Raw genomic sequence first — 16,897 nt, 5'->3', positions numbered from 1 at the left:
GTTTATTGGCAAAGGGAGACTCAAGAAATTTGAGGGAGAAGAGAAAACACATAAGAGTGTAATTGACCTCTCTCCTTTCTTTATTATTATTATTTTTGAGATGGAGTTTCACTCTTGGTGCCCAGGCTGGAATGCAATGGTGTGATCTCAGCTCACCGCAATTTCTGCCTCCCAAGTTCAAGCAATTCTCCTGCCTCAGCCTCCTGAGTAGCTGGGATTACAGGCATGCACCACCACACCCGGCTAATTTTGTATTTTTAGTAGAGACGGGGTTTCTCCATGTTGGTCAGGCTGGTCTTGAACTCCCAACCTCAGGTGATCTACCTACCTCGCCTCCAAAAGTGCTGGGGTTATAGGCGTGAGCCACCACACCCCACCTCTCTTTCCTTTCTTAAAGGTAAAACTGTTCTCTAAACAACCCAGTCTCCTTAGAACTAGTGCCACAAGAACATTTTATTCTTCAATGACTTGTCTAATTCTTTGTAGATACCAAATAGAAAGCCAGAACATTTCTGGGGATATGTATGATGGGCATGTTCCATCCATCATACCAGTCACTTCCAGCTTCATGAACAATCTGTCAGCATCCCATAGAATGTTAGAGCTAGAAGAAACTTTAGAAGTCCAAAATTGACTCACTTGTTGGGAAGATGAAAAAAATTCAAACCAAGAGAAACTTTTTCTAGAATCTATATGGCTGAATCTTGAATCCAGGCTTTCAAATTTTCACTTCAAGACTTGTTTCTGGCCAGCCACGGTGGCTCAGGCCTGTAATCCCACCACTTTGGGAGGCTGAGGTGGGCGGATTACAAGGTCAGGAGTTTGAGACCTGGCTGGCTAAAATGGTGGAACCCCAACTCTACTAAAAATACAAAAAAATTAGCCAGGCCTGGTGATGTGCGCCTGTAATCCCAGCTACTCAGGAGGCTGAGGCAGGAGAATTGCTTGAACCCAGGAGGCGGAAATTGCAGTGGACTGAGATCATGCCACTGCATTTCAGCCTGGGCGACAGAGTGGGACTCCGTCTCAAAAAAAAAAAAGGACTTGTTTTTGCTATAGGATGCTGCTTCCTTTGTTTACTATGCCATAACAGGAAATCAGTAACAGTACTGGTACTACTGGTAGTCCACAATAACAGGCCTACTAGCATTGAAGTGATGCAGTCTGCGCTATATCTCAATGTATTCCGAATTTTAGATCTGGTGATGACTTTAAGAATAAACATCTGGGTACCTCTTTAAAGCACATTCAAGAACCTATCTTATTTAATCATCATGACACTGTGAGGCAGAACTACATTTGGTGAAGCATGTTCATTTGGCTTATGAAAGCCTTCCCCTTTCCACTGTTTAAAATCAACTAAGAAATTGACATTGACCTGAGATACGGAACAAAACACCACTTTTATCAAGTCAGAATTGAGCTTTTTATATTCTTCCCCTTAATTAAATTGAATGTAACTGACCAAAATCACAGGCTTCCCCTGCGAGGACTGAGTCTACCCTTGGATAGTATTCTATACGACTGGCCAGAACAGAACATACTACTTTGGGCAGACAGATCCAAAGGAGCACAGGTCAATTCTTAAATATCTTAGTGCTGCCCAGTAGAGAAACTAGACCAATTATCTTCAGTCTTTGGCCATCTAAGCAGATTAGTCTTTCGCCCATAGGGAGGAAAAAGATGTTGGAAAGGGTTTCCTCTGGGCAGCTATTTTGAAGCCTGGCTGAACAATCCCATCTATAGATCATGGATATGGTATGGAGGAATCTTTCTGGAACATGATCAGACCCCCACCTAAGTCATGTACCCCATGCCTACTTCATGGATCAAGACCCTTTAACATGTAATTTCTAGAGCTGTAAGACTTTAAAAGGGCAAGGATTTTCTTTATTGGGGAGTTGGTAGGCATCTATGCCGCCACAGCTCCCAGCCGAATAAAACACCACTTCCTTCCCAGTTCCGTGTTCGAGAGGTTTGTTTGTGATCCCTCCTGCTTCATTCTTTGGTTCCCTGACTGGGAAGTTAGTTTTGTTTGGCGGACAGTTGAGACAGCCTTTCAGGCAGTTTTGCCTTGCCCTGCGGGGGTGCCAGATCACAATTTCTAAGAGTGCTCCCAGGCAGGTATTGGCCCCAGTGGAAAGCCTCACCAAAGCAAAGCAGGAAAGCCCCTGCAGTGTGGATCCACCCAGTGGCTGAACACCAAGAAGGAATGGGTACCTGGAGTGTCCAGATGACAGAAACACAGTAGGATCAATCCTGGGAAACTTGCCCACCTCCTTTAGATGGAAATGTGGCCTGATCGCCCACATGTGGCAGATTTGGCATTCCTGAACTCGGCCCTCTCTCTCTCTAACTAACCTTGGAAGTCTTGTTTTTGGTTTCAATTTGGGTGGAGGGAGGAGTGTGATTGTGTGAGTAATTGGAGGAGTCCAGTTGGACTCACCAGCCATGAAATGTGGGAACGGCAGGTCCGTTAGAGAGGGCCACAAGCTCCGGGCATATTGTGGGGCTGGCTGGATTAGGGGTGATCCGCATACGGCTAGAAGGAGGTGCTCTCAAAATCTAGGTATTGTGAGGGGATTAACAAACTCTCTGATGCCAAGCAGTGTCTGAAACACTCCCTGAAAGGGAGACAATCCTACTGGCCTGAAGCCAAAGTGGAAAAGAGAATGTGTCTCGTCATACAGGGTGGGGGAAATGGGGAGGTGTATGATTGTGTGAGTGATTGGAGTGGTCCAATTGGACTCACCAGCCGTGAAATGGAGTGGCAGGTCCATTAGAGAGAGCCCTAAGCTCCTGGCAAATTGTGGGGGCAGGGAGATTAGGAACGATCCACATACGGCAAGAAGGAGGTGCCCTCGCAATCTAGGTATTGAGGGGATTAACGAACTCTCTGAAACACTCCCCGAAAGGGAGACGATTCTACTGGCCTGAAGTGAAAGTGAAAGAAAGAGTGTGTCGCATCGTGCATGGCAGGAGAAACTGAGGTTGAAGTCAAACTCTCTTTACTTCCTGTGAATACTGTTTTTCTGTGCAAAAACGTGGGCCACACTCATAGTAAGCCTACTCCTCTGGGGACTATGCTGAAAAACTTCAATAAGCGATTTAGTGGGGATTATGGAGTAACTATGACACCAGGAAAGCTGAGGACCCTATCTGAGGTAGACTGGCCAGTATTTGGGGTGGATTGGCCCTCTGAGGGCCTAGACATGTCTCTTGTCTCCAAAGTATGGCATAAGGTTATATGCAAGCCAGGAGACCCTGATCAATTTCTGTACATAGATTCGTGGCTGCAGCTAGTTCTAAACCCCCCACAGTGGCTGAGAGGACAGGCAGCAACTGTACTGATGGCAAAGAGACAGGCAGCTAGGAAAAAACTCCGTTCCACCTGCTGGGGGACACAGACTCCTAAGGTCCTGGCAGATCCAGCAGCAGAAGAGCTTTTGCCAATGATACCCCCGCCCCCTGGTCTGGAGGAGGGACTCCTCGCCCCTGGGCCTGAAACCTCGGCACCCCCGCCAGAATTGCACACCCCTAAACCACCCAGGGTAGACAAGAGAGCATGTGGAGAGACTCCTCCCATAGCCATCCACTTCCCAGGAGGAACTCCTCGTATAGCAGCCAGCCTGTGACCCAAGGCAGGGGTGCAGATGCCTTTAAGAGAGCAGAAGTATACAGGAGTGGATAAGGATGGCCCTGTGATGGAAAGGCGTGTTTTTACGTACCTCTAGTTCACCTCAGCTGATCTTATCAACTGGAAAAGTAACACCCCATCTTATACGGAGAATTCACAAGCTCTCGTTGACCTATTGCAAACTATTGTCCAAACTGATAACCCCACTTGGGCTGATTGCCACCAGCTGCTTATGTATCATTTTAACACAGATGAAAGGCCTCCGCCTTTCATCAGTACTCCAAGCCAATTCCAAATGGTTGAAGGAGCATGTTCCAGCAGATTACCAGAACCCTCAAGAGTACGTCAGGGTCCAGTTACCAGGGACTGACCCCCAGTGGGATCCAAACACCGGACAGCATGCAAAGGCTAATCCGGAACAGAGAGGCCTTACTGTTACATACATGTAAGTTCAGTTACAATGGCAGGGTTGAGTGAGAGGTAGTTACATTATCATAAGAACAGTTAAAGATGGCAGGGTTGGGTAAGAGGTATTTACATTATTATAAGAACAGTTAAGATGGCAGGGTTGGGTGAGGGGCTTGTCTGGGGGAAGCTCGGCTGGGCGATGAGGGACAATGGCAAACACAGGCAGGGGGTGGGAGACATCAGCCCAGGCAAGCAGGACTTCAGACTTTCAGGCTCTAGGCTCCAGGCTTGCATATGTAGACCTGACACTAACTTTATGGCTCAAACCGATAGGACAATTTGCTGAGGTCTGAGAGTATCCCCTCCAGAGAATCCCTGATTTCTCCAAATTTGGTGGGGATCTAAAGTTTATTTTGCTGTAGAACTCCTTTTTTTTTTTTTGAGTTTTACTTGCTTCCAGCAGGAAGGCAAGTTTTCCTACTTCTCTGACGATGGATAGCAGGTAACTCTTTTATGGAGTTTGAGCTCACTTCCAACAGAGAAGATCAGGGTTGTGTTGTTGTTGTTGTTTTGTTTTGTCTTTTTGTCTGTGTCTAGGATGGTAGAGAGCAGCCTACAGCCTGAGACCCATCACTAGGTAAAAAACTGGCTTGGGATTCTGTCTTGCAAATCCCTTTTAAATGACTATAGTTAGCATTTAACAACCAGCTGGTGATAATTTCTGCTTACACTTAGAGCCCTCAGAAATTGTATAATTTGTGTGATCATTGTTAGTCTAGCAGCATTTTGTCCTAGCTGAAATATGGTAATGAGGTTTAAAAAAAAACTTTTTTTTTTTTTTTGAGACGGAGTTTCGCTCTTGTTACCCAGGCTGGAGTGCAATGGCACGATCTCGGCTCACTGCAACCTCCGTCTCCTGGGTTCAGACAATTCTCCTGCCTCAGCCTCCCGAGTAGCTGGGATTACAGGCACGCGCCACTATGCCCAGCTAATTTTTTGTATTTTTAGTAGAGACGGGGTTTCACCATGTTGACCAGGATGGTCTTGATCTCTTGACGTCGTGATCCACCCGCTTCGGCCTCCCAAAGTGCTGGGATTACAGGCTTGAGCCACTGCGCCCGGCCTAAAAGAAACTTTTTTAAAGGAGCTCAATGGTTAAAAGCCAGCTTAATTAAAAGACTAACATCTGAGATGTGTGTGTGTGTGTGTGTGTGTGTGTGTGAGAGTGTGTGTGTGTGGCCTTCATGTTTTGGGGTCTTTTTGTTCATTTTTCTGTCCTAAGACCTTGTCTTTTTGTTTGAGCAAAAGCTTTTTTCCTCAGTTAACTGAATTGTTTTCACCTGTTTTGTTTTGTTTTGTTTTTTTCTAAAATATTTATTGCAACAGAGGCTACTCTTGGGTTTTTAAGGAAGAATGTAGTTTAATTTTATGTTTAGCTTGACTCAAAGAAAAATAAAAGTGTCTCCCGCTAGCACCACCAGACTTTTTCTGTTTGTACTTTATGATGTAAATTTTGCTGTTTGATTTTCACCTGTGTTGTTTCCTTTAATGTGCCAATGTAAGGCTATTTAACTGACAGCTGCCTAGGGTTGTGAAACAGGTTACCAAGAATCTGAAAGTCTAAGATAGGAAAAAAAGGGAGGGGGGGCGTCTTTATAAACGTATAAAATGTACTTTCATTGGCATGCCTAATATGTCTTTATATATATTTATGTGTTGTGTACAAAATGTTCCACTACTAAAAATACAAAAGAGCTCTAATTAACTGCCTTGAAAAATAAAAGTGCTTAAATTAGATACTGAAAAAAAGACTAATCAAATGCTTTTTCAAGTTTATGTAACAAATAAAATCTTTAATAAATAAGCTAGATTTAAAAATATTCATAGTGTAGTATTAGAAATGTCTTAAGAACTGCCCAGCATACATTTTTGTTTGCATTTATTAATCAAGCAATTTCATACTTATCCCTCCCAAATACTATAAGGTGTCAAAATTTGGCATAAAGTTTACAAAACTATAAACCCAGACCAAAACAGAATGATCTTCACTTGCATAACTTTTAATAAATAAGACATTGATAAGGGTTCAATGAAAATAGCTGCATCTTGAATTTAGTAAGATTACCATAGCTTCTAATCCTGTGGTTTTAGGCAGTCTGGTTCACAGACAATAAGGGAGGTTTGTTTTGGGAAAGGGCTGTTATCTTTGTTTCAAAGCTAAACTATAAACTAAGTTCTTCCCAAAATTAGTTCGGCCTATGTCCAGCAACAAAGAAGAAGAACTTGGAGGTTAAGAGTAATATGGAGTCAGTTAGGTCAAATCTTTTTTCACTGTCTCAGTTAAAATTTTGGAATAGTGGTTTAATAACTTTAAATCATGACAATCACAGTTTTCATAAATAATCTAGGTAAACAAAACAATTAGGTAAATGTAATGGGATAAAATTCTTATAGACAAACTAGTCATAATTTAGAATATAAACTTAGATTAAAGAATAGGTATTTCATTATTTGGGTATTTTCCAATAAATATATATAGAGTAGGAAAACATTTTTGCTAAAGAAAAAAAAGTGTGTCTTTTTTAAAAAAAAAAAAAAGGTTAGCAAGTTTTGTCTAATTCAAAGCTTATTAAAGGTTATGTATAAAACAAGGTGAAAGGAACCAGGAATTTTAAAAGATGTAAAGAAAGTTATAGGAAATAAGAATAAATAAAAGGTTCCTTTTCAAAGCTTTCCTCTTAGTTTATTACAAATAAATAATAGTTCCTTCAAAGGTTAATTTACTTGAAAGCTTTTGCTGGTGATCTTAAAGTAGCTGTTAGTCATAATAAAGAAATAAATGTATCCTGTGTTCTTAGTTCTTACACTTTAGCCTAGATAATTGCCCTGACATGCCTGGACAAGCCCAGGCAAGACTTAGGTCATAGCTTATTCCCCTTCCTTATTTGATGATGTTATTGCTTCTCTAAGTATTCCTCAAGTTACTTCCGCTTTTCCTTTATTCTCCCATGCCTTTACCTCTTTAGAAAAGTTTTAAGTTGTTAGCCAACTGAGTGCAGCCTAGACTGAAGTCCAGTTCCAGCCAATAGAATCAGGACACAGCAGTAGGGCAGATGCATTAGATATAAATGGCCCTGCCTCCTTTGTTCAGTGTCTTCTCATGGCAAGATGACTAACGGGAACACCCTTTCTGCAGAAAGTAAAGTTGCCTTGCTAAGAAAAATTAAATTTATATTCAAGTGCTACTTCTTTTGCAACTACAAAATTTACATATAACAAAAGTTATAAATATAAAGAGGATTTTGTTTTTGTTTTTGTTTTGTTTTTGAGAGAGTCTTGCTCCGTTGCCCAGGCTGGAGTGCAGTGGCACAATCTTGGCTCACTGTAACCTTCGCCTCCCAGGTTCAAGGGATTCTCCTGCCTCAGCCTCCTGAGTAGCTGGAATTACAGGCATGTGCCACCACACCCGGCTAATTTTGTATTTTTAGTAGAGATAGGGTTTCAGCATGTTAGTCAGGCTGGTCTCGAACTCCTGACCTCATGATTCGCCTGCCTCAGTCTCCCAAAGTGCTGGGATTACAGGCGTGAGCCACCATGCCCAGCCGTGGTGTTTTGTTTGTTTGTTTGTTTGTTTTTTGAGGTAAAAAACCTTAAAGAGAAATAATTTTATATAACAAAGAATCTGGTATGGTAAATTTAGTCCTAAAATAAAATAACTGGTTGTTTAAAAAGGAGGGGTGTTCAGAACAAATCAGAAATTCTGACCATGTCATGAACAATAAGAGGATTTACATATTTTAAAAAAAAACTAAAAACTTTTATATAATCAAGTTATCATTATTATTAAGTTTTGGTTTGCTTAGGGGAAAAAAAAGCTGAGATAAATTTTTTTTTTAATTAAGGTTATTATATCCATGTATCTTCCTGTATGTGCTTTTAACGTCCTTGTAACATTGAGTTACAGGGCTTTAACTGCTGGGTCAAGAAAGGTCACCAAGTCATGCTGAATCTTAAACACTGACAGCAATTAAAGCCTCATCTTCAGGCCCCACAGAAGATGCCAATCAAAATAAACTGCATTTCTGAGATGCAGGGCAAGAGATTAAAGCTATTTAACACTTCAAGGCCCAGGGACTATCACAGCAGAGGTGGGCATGTAAGATTGTAAGGGCCAATTTTGAAAGATAAAAAAAGTTCAGTTTCTCTATAAATTAATTCTTAATGTCAAAGGCACACTGAAGCAAAATCAGTATATGGACCCCTGTGTCAGATTAACAAGGTTTTCTTGAAGCATTAACCAACTTCTTAATAACGGTTATAAAAGTTATAAAAAGTTTATGGAAATTATATTTTATAATCAGTGTTAAATTTTATAGATTGTTTACAAAATTTTGAAAAACAAATGTAATTGGCTTCATGTTATTTTTATTAGGGCTTCTTATTTAGAAAATTAAGTCTCCTCTCTCAAAGAATGAAGGTTTTTGGTTTTTTTTGAAATTCTTGAATTATTACTTTGGTTAAATAAATGACTTTACAATGATCTGTGATCCTATTTTGTAATATCAAGTGTTTTAAACCTTTTATATCTGCTATATTTTCCAAAATCAAATTATAAAGTGTGTCTTTTTCTAACCTAATTAATCCCTTAAGACATTAGTTTCCCTATAATTACAACTATAATTGTAAGTATAGTGCTTTCCTGAATTATTTGTAGCCAGCTGGTCAGAGGTAAGGGGACCTGGAGACCCTTGAATTTGCAGCTACTGTCTAAAGTGAGGGCGGTTTGGCCTAACTCTGGTAGTTGGTGTTAGAACTTGAAGGGAGGGAGAATCTTTAGGCAGAAGCTGGGATGGTGAGGTCCAGTAACTCCTCCCTTTGGGGAGAGTCTAGTTTTTTTTTTTTTTAAAGATGGGGTTTCACCATGATGGCCAGGCTGGTCTTGAACTCCTGACCTCAGGTGATCCACCCACCTTGGCCTCCCAAAGTGCTAGGATTACAGGTGTGAGCCACCACGCCTGGCCTCTAGTTCTCTGACACAAAGGGTTAAGAAAATTAATTTCCATTCATGCTCATTACTAAAGAGTTGAGCAACCCTGTGAATTAGCAAATGTACTGTCCAACTGGAATGTTCTTCTATATCTCTGTTCTATAGACTTGGCCCAATAGGCTACTTCTACAGCCCAAGGGAAGATAATAGTTTCATCAAGGGCTGTAAGTTATTCAACTTTTTGTCCCTCTCTGAGAACCTAAAACAGTGCTTCCCTATGATAGATGATTAAAATAATAATAACAGTAATAGTAGTAGTAATAATAATTATTTTATTTTATTTTATTTTAGAGATGGTGCCTCGCTTTGTCACCCAGCCTGGAGTGCAGTGGTGCAATCTTGGCTCTCTGCAGCTATGACCTCCCAGGCTCAAGTGATCCTCCTGCCTTAGCTCCCCAAGTAGCTGGGACTACAGGCATGCGCCACCACACCCAATTGTTTTTTTGTATTTTTTGCAGAGATGGGGTTTTGCCATGTTGCCCAGGCTGGTCTCAAACTCCTGAGCTCAGGTAATCTGCCCACCCTGGCCTCCCAAAGTGTTGGGATTACAAGCATGAGCCACAACATCTGGCCAGTAATAATTAATAGAACTTAGGAAAGTCCACATATAGTCAAACGGCTTGAGAATCATCTATCTTATGGGTTAAAAAAGAAAAGATGAAGCCAAAACAATAAAGATGGAAAGGAAATGTGATGACAGTTTATGAAATCATAAAAAGTGTAACTGAGGCAACCCAGAGAGTGCTTAAATTACCAAATATTTAAATATTGAAGCAGGAAAATTTAATAAAAGCAGTATACACAGTGGATAACAGACTGAAATAGTGCAAACTGCAAATATCAAAAGGCATTAAAGGAAACTCAAGGAAAACAAACTAAAATAGATAATTTCTTAAGAAAAAATAAAGATTCAGGAAATTTATCATAATTTTCTGAGGTCATGGAGCAGAATCAAGCATTTGTACAATATGTGCTTGGATTCACTCCAGAAGTAGAGGCCTCAGAGGAGATGAATGGCAATGACTCAGTCTCATCTCCTGAAAAAACGGGACTCAATTGCATCAGACTTGGCTCAGGCTGCTTAGGATTCTCTGAGGCTCATTCAGTTGCCCAGTCATGTTGGAACTCTTTGACCTGCCCTCAGTTGTCAGTTTACACATCACAAAAGAAATCATTTTAGTCTTTCTTCTTGGGTCCCCGACATATTTCCATTTCTACTGGCACTGTTGTGTACTCTGGTAGGGAGGGATACTGAACAAGTCTTGGCAACTTGTTATTATTTATTAAGGAGTCCAGCTCCAGGTCAAAATCCAGATGTGTTATCTTTCAGGCCTGATCATAAGCAATTACTGGGCTTTGCCTGGCAGGCCTGATTGAGGAGAAGCTGCCTCCCCATACTACACTTGCACTGTCAGTGCATTGTAATTTTCTGAAGGGAGTTGCAGTCAAGAACTCAGCCTGTCTTCTCCCCACCCAACCAGCCATGCTAAGATGCATATTCACAATCCTGGCCCTGGTGCATTCATTCACCTGCCTTCTTACTGGGGGCCTTGCTGAGGCACTTTTTCCACTTTGATTCAGTACCTTTCTACTCCTAAACCTTCCCTCTCTCTCTCTCCCACTGGCTCTCAGGTCTATAAAGAGGCAGGAGCCTTTTGTTCTGGGCTCAACAGTGAGACAATTCCCTCCATGTGTACAGCACTCACCTGAAAAGTTTTCAAAGTATGTACATTAACAACCTAAATGCTCAGCAATAAGGGTTGTACAGATAAATTTTGGTACATTTATAAGATATAATACTATGTAGATATTTTAAATTATAATGGACATAACAAGAAATTGATCACAGGTAATTTAAAGTGACATGTGCTTTGTATTTGCATTCATGTTTTTTTTTTGTTTTTTTTTTTTGAGACGGAGTCTTGCTGTGACGCCAGGCTGGAGTGCAGTGTCGCAATCTTGGCTCACTGCAACCTCCGCCTCCTGGGTTCAAGCAATTCTTCTGCCTCAGCCTCCCGAGTAGCTGGGACCACAGGCACGTGCCACCACACCCGGCTAATTTTTGTATTTTTAGTAGAGATGGGGTTTCACCATGTTGGCCAGGATGGTCTCGACCTCTTGACCTCGTGATCTGCCCACCTCGACCTCCCAAAGTGCTGGGATTACAGGCATGAGCCACCGCACCCGGCCTGCATTCATGTTAAAAAAAAGTATGCAAGCAATGTAGTTATCAATGATTACCTTCACAATATTACCAGTGGTTACCTCTGGGTGGTAAAGTAATACATGTTTCATTTACTTGCCTATCTATATTTTCTAATCTAGGACTACCCAACCATGTAATATTGCTGTAATAAGAAAAAAACAATAAAAGTTATTATTTTTAATATACATACTCCTTGAAGGGGCAATTCTATATCTAGGAATTCATCTTAAGGATAAAATTTTAAGCATGCATGCAAAAATTTAGCGATAGTAATGTTTATTGCAAGGTTGTTTCTAATAGTGAAAAATTTAGAAATAACTCAATTTCTAGTGTTAGGGGATTGGGAAAATAAATTTTAATATATTTATAGATTATAAAACTAGGTAGCTAAATTAAATATTTAATGATCTTGAAAATGTTCATAATATCTTAATAGGTTAAACAATACCCCTTGACCCAGCAATTCCACGAAATACTATGAAATACTAACACAAAGAATCAAGTGACACAATCTCGATTGTGTCATTTCAGTGAAAAAAAATAGAAGCTACACAAATTTTATCAATGGAGATTGCCAAAACAAATAATGGCAGATTCCTATAGTGAACTACAACAACTGTTGGAAAGAATGACATAGGTCTCTATGAGCAAATGTGGAAAATGTTTTGATATATTCTTAAGTGAAGATATATAGAAGGATTCTGAAGTACATCCTAAATTTTACATTTCTTTCTTTTTTGTGTGTGTGAATCTTAACACCTCAGAATCTCACCGTAAAGGTAATGTTTTTAATCAAAGGCCCCCCAAAAATGTTACCCTTGACTGAGTGCCTTTAGAGCATACACTCTTCTAGTTGCTTGGGAAGTTTGTGGAGAAAAAGTTACTTTGTGGAGAAAAAGTTACCCACAAAGTACCTCTCCTGGAACTTGAGAGGAAGGATTTGTTATGTGCTTAGGCAGACATATTCTAGAATTATCTTTTTTTTTTTTTAAAGAAAAAAGAAAGAAAGAAAAGAAGAAAGAAAAGGAGAGAAAGAAAGAAAAGAAGAATGAGAAAGAAAGAGGTAGAGAGAATGGGAATCTAGCTCTATTGCCCAGGCTAGAATGCAGTCTAAAAATAGGTATTAAAAACCTCTTTTATGCCAATAATTGTGCTTAACAATGGAGACAGGCAGGAATAAGGGAGGAAAATAACAAACAAGCAGCCAACCAATATTTCATTTAAACCTGTGAAATGCTATGCAATTGCTGAGGAGTGATTTACTTCCAATTATGTGGTCACTTTTAGAATAGGTATGATGTGATACTGAGAAGAATGTATGTTTTGTGGATTTGGGGGTGGAGAGTTCTGTAAATGTTTATTAAGTTTACTTGTTCCAGGTCTGAGTTCAAGTCCTGGATATCCTTGTTAATTTTCTATCTCGTTGATCTGTCTAATATTGACAATTTGGTGTTAAAGTCTCCCACTATTATTGTGTTTTTTTAATTAATATTAAAAATATTCTTATTTTTTTTCACTGAAATGACACAATCAAGATTGTGTCACTTGATTCTTTGTGTTAGTATTTCATAGTATTTCATGGAATTGCTGGGTCAAGGGGGTCTAAGTCTCTTTGTAAATCATTAAGAACTTGCCTTATGTATCTGGGTGCTCCTGTATTGAGTGCATATATATTAGGATCGTTAGCTCTTCTTGTTGCATTGATCCTTTTACCATTATGTAATGTTCTTCTTTGTCTCTTTTGGTCTTTGTTGCTTTAAAGTCTATTTTATCAGAGACGAGAATTGCGACTCCTGCTTTTTTTTTTTTTGCTCTCCATTTGATTGGTAAATCTTCCTCCATCCCTTTGTTTTGAGTCTTTGTGTATCCTTGCATGTGAGATGGGTCTGGATGCAGTATACCGATGGGTTTTGGCTTTTTATCCAATTTGCTGAGGTGGGTGGATCACCTGAGGTCAAGAGTTTAAGAACAGCCTGGTCAACATGGTGAAATCTCATCTCTACTAAAAATACAAAAATTAGCTGAACACAGTAGCACGTGCCTGTAGTTCCAACTACTCTGGAGGCTGAGGCTGGAGAATCACTTGAATCCGGGAGATGGAGGGTGCAGTGCCAGCCTGGGCGACAGAGGGAGACTCCATCTTAAAAGAAAAAAAAAAAAACAACTAAAAGACAAACTTATTTCCTTTTACACTTTATGCCCTATGGTGGCCTAACATAATTTTAGATTTCAAGAAAGCTCCACAGCACCAGAGCCATGCTGCTTTGTTATTCCTATTTTCCAGATGAGAAACAGAGGTTAGAGAGAAGTAGAGAATGTCAGTGGCATGGCTGTACTTCTGCAATGACCGTTAAGTGTAAGCCCATGGAGACGGGCTACAGTCTTTCCAAAGGCCTCTTTATGATGTCCTTTTTTTTGGTAAATTGTGGTAAATATATATATTACCATTTTGACCATTTTAAAGTCTGTAGTTCTGTGGCATTAAGTACATTTACATTGTTATGCAACCATCACCATCATCCACTAAGAAAATAACTATGTACATTAAGACAAGCAGGGTTGATCTGGGGATTTTAGTGGCTGAAATTAAATTAAATCATTTCAAGACACTGGTATCCTAAAATTCAAGATTCAAATTTCTGGGACAGGAGGTCTATGTGTTTTAGTGCAGGCTGTGCCCACTATTGTGGTCAGGAGAGTGGGTTTCAAGATTGGCAGACCACTAGAATTGCATGGGAGTGACAATGGGAAGCAGGCATTTTCCAAAGGAGTGAATTTGGGGCAGAAAAAAATACAAGATGCCACTAAATGGTAACCACATTTAGTGGTCATCACATATTTGTTAACCAGAATTTTGTTTAACCAAAAATGGTTTATTTAACGTGATCATGCTAGATAATAATATACAAAAAAGTTGTACTATAATATAAACACAACTATGTTTGTGGATGGGGCAACATGAACTAATATTAACTAAGCATGAAATTAGGGCATAGGACGGTGTGTCATATTCTAGAATAAGTTGTGAAACACTGAAATAGAAGAATGGTTTCCCTAGAAAGCTTGAAAGTGCAAAGTCTGTTTTCATTTCCTAAGTGCTATATTGATTCTAGTTACAAAATAAATGTTACATTAGCTTCATGTCAACTTACATAAGTTGTAATGGCTTGAAAAATTACAAGCATAGTGGGGAAAGTACTTGCAATATATAACAATATATTAAAGAGTTGCTATCTATAATATACAAGAAATTCCTGCAGGTTAGAAGAAAAAGACCAGTAGCTCAAAAGAAAACTGAGCTAAGTATGTGAATAAGCAATTTACAGAACAAAAAATTCTTAGGGGGAAAAAGACAAAACATGAGCAACTTCAGTAAAATACAAATTAAAGGAACAACAAACTATATTCACTCATCAGAATGGCTAAAATTATGCAGAGCACGTTGTTACAGCCTTTTATTTATTTATTATTTTGAGACAGAGTCTCGCTCTGTTGTCCAGGCTGGAGTGCAGTGGCGCAATCTCGGTTCACTGCAACCTCTGCCTCCCGAGTTCAAGCGATTCTCTTGCCTCAGCCTCCCAAGTAGCTGGGATTACAGGTGCCTGCCACCACACCTGGCTAATTTTTTGTATTTTTAGTAGAAACAGGGTTTCACCATGTTGCCCAGGTTGGTCTTGAACTCAAGACCTCAGGTGATCTACCCATCTTGGCTTCCCAAAGTGCTGAGATTACAGGCATGAGGCACTGCACTCAGCCTGTTACAGCCTTTTATATGGCAATCTATTAACATTTTAAATAGTCCAGTCTGATATCTGGTCATTAGTCCCTTAGAAATTAAAGTACCAGGGAATCTGGATATACATGTAAGGACACTTATTGAAACATTGATGGCAAAAGCTATTTTTTTAAAAAAAAGAAGTTGAATGTTATAGCTAGGGGATCTCTTGAATAAATTTTAGTACATCCATACCATGGAACATTGCACAAGCTCTAAAATAAAAGAATGAATTAGAACTTATACCGGTTGAATTGCATTTTTTTTTTTTTTTTTTTTTTTTTTGAGATGGAGTCTAGGTTTGTGGCCCAGGCTGGAGTGCAGTAGTGAGGTCTTGGCTCACTGTAACCTCTGCCTCCTGGGTTCAAGCAATTCTCCTGCCTCAGCCTTCTGAGTAGCTGGGATTACAGGTGCCCACCACCAAGCCCAGCTAATTTTTGTATTTTTAGTAGAGACAGGGTTTCACTGTGTTGGTCAGGCTGGTCTCAAACTCCTGGCTTCGTGATCCACCTGCCCTCCCAGAGTGCTGGGATTACAAGCATAAGCCACTATGCCTGGCCAATTATTACTTATTTTTAATGAAAAAAGCAAGAAGCAGAGAAGCATATATACTATGATAATTCATTTTGTAAAATAAACAAGAACAAAAAACTGATATAGATATAGATATATTAGCATGGAAAAATTAAGAAAAGCTATACATTGCTTAACCTGTTAAATAGCTGGGAATGGGGAGAAGCAATGATGGGGAGAGTCAGGTAAGAAAAGACTAGAAAAGAGGGTGTCCAAAAGAAATCCAAGCATGCATAAAATGATTCCATCTGTGCATCTATGCATGGACATATGCATAAAGAGATGCATGAAAATATGATTACTGAAAGATTACCCATGATTAATGCAGGATGTGGAGGTTTATTCCTTTTCTTATATATTTATGTATTTGCATTTTCACAATAAGTACAAGGTTTATATACAATCAAAGGATGTTATTTAATTTTTTTTTTTTTAATTTCAGATTCTACTTGATGATTGCTGGTATATGGGAAGTTATTTAATTTAAAATGTATATGTGGCCAATTGCCTTGGGGGCTGAAGATTAAACAGAAACACATCCTGCCTTGCACGCCCTGTCAGGAGAAAGGAGGACACAGTCGGCTGTAACATGTATCTGTACTTAGTGAGGGCTGAAACAGGTGCAGGGCTGGGAAGGGAACACGAATTGATCCCACAGATCAGAGTGGAAAGATCTTGAAGAATATCATTATAGGAGAAGGTATTGGAGCTGGATCTTGGAAGCTCGGGATAATTTAACAGGTAAAGATGGAGATAAAGAGAAATCCAGGACAAGGGAACAGAGTAAGCAAAATCATCAGAGGCGTTAAAAACATGGGGTGTATCCAAAGATTGCGAATTGGCCCAGCTTGGTACAACTGGAACACAGGTGTTGAATGGACAGGAAATTGGAAAGGTAAGCTGATTCCCAATTGTGAAAGGTTTTCTTTTTTTTATTAAAAAAATTTTTTTAAATTTATATTTTGAATTTTTATTTTAGGTTTGGGGGTACACATGAAAGTTTGTTACACAGATAAACATGTCATGGGGGGTTGTTGTACATCATCCAGGTATTAAGCTCAGTATCCAATAAGTTATCTTTTCTGCTTCTCTCCCTCCTCCCATCCTCCCCACTGAAGTAAACTCCAGTGTTTGTTGTTTCCTTCTTTGTGTTCATAAATTCTTATCATTTAGCTCCCACTTGTAAGTGAGAACATGTGGTATTTGGATTTCTGTTCCTGTGTTAGTTTGCCAAGGATGATAGTCCCCAGT

The 16,897-nt window shown here is 39.6% G+C and overlaps 1 protein-coding gene across 3 annotated transcripts in view; it reads left to right on the top strand.

The window, feature by feature from the left end:
- Positions 1 to 1,345: 1,345 nt before the first annotated feature.
- GPR156 (G protein-coupled receptor 156) overlaps positions 1,346 to 16,897 on the top strand; it is a 131,907-nt gene continuing 116,355 nt past the window's right edge. For 2 of the 3 annotated variants that reach the window (XM_012463922.2, XM_012463920.2), the window contains exons 1-2: positions 1,346 to 4,082; positions 16,089 to 16,541. The gene's annotated coding sequence lies outside the window, so the exon portion shown is untranslated. Of the gene's footprint in view, positions 4,083 to 16,024; positions 16,542 to 16,897 lie in introns of those variants that run through there. The other variant, XM_064374666.1, reaches the window with a different exon arrangement.

This window comes from Aotus nancymaae, unplaced genomic scaffold (genome assembly GCF_030222135.1).
Source record: "Aotus nancymaae isolate 86718 unplaced genomic scaffold, 86718_ANA_hifiasm-v0.15.2.pri h1tg000011l, whole genome shotgun sequence".
Lineage (NCBI taxonomy): Eukaryota > Metazoa > Chordata > Mammalia > Primates > Aotidae > Aotus > Aotus nancymaae.
This window is presented reverse-complemented; position numbering and strand designations above follow the sequence as displayed.